Source organism: Artibeus jamaicensis, unplaced genomic scaffold (assembly GCF_021234435.1).
Source record: "Artibeus jamaicensis isolate MK-2021 breed Jamaican fruit bat unplaced genomic scaffold, CSHL_Jam_final scaffold_537, whole genome shotgun sequence".
Lineage (NCBI taxonomy): Eukaryota > Metazoa > Chordata > Mammalia > Chiroptera > Phyllostomidae > Artibeus > Artibeus jamaicensis.
This window is the reverse complement of record NW_026522047.1, coordinates 18,794,798-18,800,545: the sequence shown is the minus strand read 5'-3', so window position 1 is coordinate 18,800,545 and position 5,748 is coordinate 18,794,798. Positions and strand designations below refer to the sequence as shown.

The 5,748-nt window shown below is 39.8% G+C and overlaps 1 non-coding gene across 1 annotated transcript; it reads right to left on the bottom strand.

Annotated features, from left to right (window-relative positions):
- Nucleotides 1-5,213: 5,213 nt before the first annotated feature.
- On the bottom strand, nucleotides 5,214-5,316 carry LOC119061749 (U6 spliceosomal RNA). Its single transcript, XR_005084849.2, has one exon. It is a non-coding gene; the product is annotated as a U6 spliceosomal RNA (small nuclear RNA).
- Between the last annotated feature and the right edge of the window lie 432 nt (nucleotides 5,317-5,748).

Below are 5,748 nucleotides of genomic sequence, written 5' to 3'. Positions count from 1 at the left end.
AAATATACAGAAATGCTAATCACCTTAATTGTGCCTAACATTTGCATTCTTAATACATCACACTTTGGGAAGAGACTTAGAGCAATATCAAAGAATGAGGGTTCCATGACTCAGTGAATGCTTGATTCTCTGATCCAACACATGGAATGTAGACACCAACTCTGGCCTTTCTAATTGTGTGATCAGACACTCAGGCTTCTGTCCACACCCACTCATTTGCCAGTGATGATGTACATTTACTGTTTTGCATTCTGTGAGTCTACCTGTTATCTTTGCAAGCATATCACTAGCCTTATGGGATTAAGGGCCACATATCTAATACATATTTGTGTTTCCTACCCTATATATCCTATGTGTGTGTTGATTGATTTTTAAGCCAATAGAATGTTTTGTTTTGATTTTTACAAGTCAGTTCTACTGAAATTTTATGCACATAGAAAGGCTTTTAGTTCTTGAACTCATTGCAAATCAGACCCAGGTCCATTCTCTTCATTTTCAAGTAGACACGCTGGATGTGTTTAATTTGGAATGGAAAGAGGAATATTGCTTAGGGCATAGTTTCCAAAAATGTGTTCCTCTGTCAGATGTTAATAGATGTTATTTTTAGGGTTCCATAGTCAAACGAGTTTATGAAATGGAAGATTAAAATTAGTTAAAACTAGTTTCTTTATGGAAAGACTGCTCTGGAAACTTCATATGCGAATGAGCACTTATAAACCCCTGAGAGAGTGATAAAGTATGTGGTTTCCTACCTACTTGACCATAAAAACCATGATTTTGAAGAGCAGCTCACATGGCTACTTTTCTGCAGAACACATTTTGTGAAGCCCTGATCTAGGGAGCGAGACAAGAAAGGCTACTTAGTAAATATATATGACAAGAGGAAGAGAGCTCTCAAAGGTGGCAGAAGTGATATTTGGAGTCCAGATGCGGTATCAGTCAGGATAGCTAGGCTCTCATGCAGCAGTGACAAAAATAAAACAAGAGCAAAAACAAAAACAATAGTGATTTAAAACAGATAGAGCTTATTTGTGCTGTTGCCTAACATGGGTCATGGGACGACTGCATTCACTGCCCCATGCCGCTTTCATTCAGACAGGCAGCAGGAAGAGCCTTCATAGAACCAGAATGTCACAGGTCACCACGGCAGTAGAGAGTCACATGTTGACTATTGAAAGTATCTACCCAGAAGTGACTCCTTCAACTTCTACTCACATTCCATTGGCCAAAGAACATGACATAGCCATAGCTAACTCAAAGGGCACAGCAGGCATAATGCCACCACGTGTCAGAGAGAAGAAAAGCAGAATCTTCGTGTGAATGTTCCTGGTGGCTACACAGAGGTGAGGACAGCTGCCTCCCCCAAGGTCATCTACTTCCCACATCCAGGGACTCATCACTACAGGCCAGGACCCTTGCCCCAACTCAGGACAAGTTTGAGGGGCAACCCTAGATTTACAGGCTTTCAGAGAGTTTGACTGAAGCCTTTCTTAAGACTACACGTTGGCCTAGACTTTCCTCCCATCCAATCTTGCTTTCTTCATTTCCTTCCTACAAGATTTCCTTCCCAAAAACACTTTCTAAAGAAATTCCTGCTTGGTAATCTCTGTCTCGGAAGCTGCTTTATGGGAAAGTCTGTGTGCTATACTATACGACATATGTCCTTGAATAATATAAAATACTACTTTGTGTGTTATTAAACTTTACGTCAAAGGAATTACACAATTTGCTTCCTTGCCTTCAAATTATGTTTTCGGGGCTTATTGACATTGATTTATATAGCTCTAATTTGTATATTTTAACTAAATTTTGGAAAATACCACAAATTTACTTATTTATTTCCCTATTAATGAAAATTTGGTTTTTTCCCAATTTTTTACAGTTATAATTTTTCTGAGATACTTTTGTACATATCTACCTGTTCACATATACAAAAGCTTTTCTAATATATGCATATGTGTGTATACATGTATGTGTGTGTGTGTATAACCTAAAATAAATTGCAGTAAATATAGGGTATGTACATGCTTTATATTCTCAATTTTATTAGATGTGTTTCTCTGAATAGTAATAGAGTTGAATATAAATGGCGATTTATTTTTCTCTTTCTGTTAATTGACTATTCATCTCCTTGCCCATGTTATTGTTTCTATTGATTTATCTTGTTCTAATTGAGCTTTAAAAATGTATATCCCCGACACCACTCTTTGTCAGATGTATGGTTAGGAAGATTTTTTGCTAGTCTGTAACTTGCTTTTTAAATTTCTTTATAATGTCTTTTTTTTAAATAAATAGGCCTCAAATTCTAATTCAGTCAAATTTATTCATCTTTATTTCTTTTACTACCTATATGTTTTCTGTGTTATTTAGAATTTTTTTTATGTCCCAAGCCTTGAAACTATCTGTATTTTTCTTGAAAAATTATAGCTTCCGCTCTTTACACTTGAGCCATTAATTCATCTGGGGTTTGTTCTCTTTTTTATATAATGTAAGTGGATGTGTGTTTCTGTATGGTTGGTCAGTTGTCCCAGCACCTTTTTTTCCAACCTATTTTCTCACACTAGCTTGTAGTGTCACTTCTGTGTGTGTGTGTGTGTGTGTGTGTGTGTGTGTGTGTGTGTGTGTTTGGCTGTCTGTGCTGTTCAGTGGGCTGTTTGTCCATATCTGCCCTATCATTCTGATTTAACCTCTATGGCCTTTTAACAAATCTTCATATCTGAAAAGTCTCTTTCCTTTATTTTTCTTTAAAATTACCTTGGCTATTTTCAATCTTTTACTTCCGGCAAACTTCAGAAACAATCTAACTTTCACCAGATAAAATTCTCTGTTGGAATTTTGGTTGGAATTGCACGAGATATTGATATATTCATTTGGGGATAATTAATATCTTTATGATATTGAATATTTCCATTTAGGAGAATGACATGTCTCCAGAGAGACTGTTTTTACCATATATATGCCCAGGTTCCATTTTTTCAATACTGTGATACACTCAAGGAAATAAGAAAGTGAAGGGATGGGGGCTACACCTATGCATTGTTCCATTTTCTCTTTCAGTATTAAGTTAGGCACAGATGTGATCTGGAATAAGCACAGTGCTTTAAGAATGACTGGTGCCACACAAAGGAGCTAGGTAGCAGCATCTGAAAGATTTCCCGACCTTTCCCTTATCAGAAAGGTCGGGAAATCTAACAAAGGAGTACAGTTACTAGATTCAAGAGACCTAGAAAAACACTTTCTACATTAAGTGAGAAAGACAAAGTAAGAAGACTGATCTTCACTACTGGAAGTCATAAATGTTGGTAGACCAATATTCATTCATTCATTCTTAAACAAGTATTCATTCAGCACCCATTTTGTTCCAGGCAACGTTCTAGCATTGGGGGAAGAGTAGGAAACCAAACAAAGATGGTCCTCTGTGAACCCGTTTAGGGAAGGGACTTCTTAAACTCTTACCAAGTACTGACCACCCAGTGTATCAAGACTGTACAACTGCTCCTTCAGTTCTCAAGGTGCTTATGAGAAGATTAACTATCATAAAAATCACTAGAGCAATAATCGGTGCTCTGTGGCATGATACACACTATAAATGTAATTATAGCTCTGAGAAGAAAGATAATTGGAGAGTGATTGATAGATGTAGCAGGTTTCCTGGAAGAACTGTGTCTTGTGCTGGAATTCGAAGACAAGTAGGATTTAGTAGGAACAGAGATGGATGGAGAGTGTTTGAGATAAGGACAACAGCATAACAAAACACGAGATGAGACTCTGTGAGGAGACAGAGAGGAACTGTGCCCTTCTGGAGAAAAATCCTGCTGGGCCAGAAGAGGTGAGATCACATCAATCGGATGAGACCAGATTATGGAGGAGTTTGCTCCCCAGAAGAAGACTGTCCTTCTGCTCCCTTCTTCCTCTTCCTTCTCCCACTTTTACCATAAAGCAGAGAATGGAGCTATTAGCCTAACATGGATATAGAGGAAGCATTAAAAAGTGAAGAGACAGGATGAAAACAGTTACTCTGAGCCTGACACAGCGTGAGAGTCTCCAAGGCACAGGACAGCATGGCCCCTAAGTCATGAAACTTCCTTTCAAGCCAGGAAGGCAAGACTAGTGTGTCTAAAACTCAACTAATAAAAACTTGTAACCCAGGCATTTGCTGGGATCTCATGCTCTGTGGCTTGAAACTGCCCTACCCCGCCCCCCTACCCAATGCAGAGCTGGCTGACTCTGAAAGCTCTTCTCATGCTTTCTGAGAATAAATCCCATGGGTTTGCATCTTTCAGTCACTTAATGGCACCTGCATCCATGTGTGTTGCTTCTGTTTTTCCCCCTTGATCATCTAGGCCCGAATCTCTATCCCTTCACCAATTTCCATGAAATATACATGCTCTCCATGCATTTTATGACTTTATTTTAATTTTCGGAGCAATTGAGGATCCTAGAGAATGATCGCATTGGGCCCTGCACAACCTTCTCCTGCTTCACTGCTCTGCTCCCCGCTTTCTCTTCCTTGTTTCTCCTTTTCTTGGTTGCTTGCAACAGCCTCATAGCTGGCCCTCTTTCTAATGTAGACAAATCGGTCCCCCCTCAATCCTCACCCCAAACTGTCAGACTAAAATAAATCAAGCTGCTAATGAACTGAAATGGGAAGATGCTGTTTGTTAAAGACAGTTAAGTTTGTAAGTAATAAACAAACCAAAAAATCCTCTAACACAGAAAACATGTAAGAGAACAAACCAAAGCAGAAAAATAAATGTGTTTCAGGCAGCATGGTAAAAGCTGGGGATCTAAGAGCTACAGTAGTTCAGAGAAGAAAAAGATCAATCAAGAAGGGTTTTAATGGAGGAGATAGATCTCAAATTGGACCCTGGAGAAAGGCTAGAATTAGTATTGCAGGGAGAGGAGGGAGGAGGTCATTCAAGGTAAGGAAATAACTGTTAGAAAACCACAGAGGAAAGAATGAGCCTGGCGTCTGGGAGAAGGCAGCTCTCCACTGAGAATTTAGAAGCAAGATAAGGCTGACTGGGTGCTGGAAACGCTAGACTGATGGGCTCAAGGGTTTGGACTTCATTCAATACAAATCAAAAGCAGCACTAACAAATACACTTTGGAAAGCAGGGGACAAGGGAAGCTTTGAGGGGGATGTGTCAGAAACAGAGACCTGTGTTCAAATACCATCAGAACTGTCTTGCTCTTCCTGGTCTCTGCTTCTTTCTATTTTTTTTCTTTTCATAAGTTTCTGTATCATCCTTGTGCAAGGTCCATGCTAATCTTCTCTGTCATTCCAATTTTAGTTACGTGCTGCCAAAGCAAGCACTCTGCTTCTTTCTATAGGTTGGCTGCTTCTTCTGAAAATCCAGCTTTGTCTACCCAGGGACTGTAGTGATTCAGCAGATTCCTAGCTCACCAGCCATGGAGAAAAGGCCCTCACCTCTTGCTCCACCTCCAAATATCCAAGAGAAAGATGTGCGTTGGCTTGAATCCAGTACCCATGCCAAGAGCCAGCTCTGCGGTCAGGAAGGTTTGGTGGTGGAAGCAGGAGGCAGTTTCTAATGGACCACGCAATGAAGCGAGGCCAACCTGGGGAGATGGAGAGTATAGGCAGCACAGAAGGGGATGGTGTGTGGACAACCCCACTAGGCGAGAGGTGAGTGAGGCAGGAAATCCAGTTTGTCCTAACATTGAACTAACTCACTGGCAATTCTTATGTCAAGAAAACTGGTTTATTTTTAGCAAGCACTTATTAAT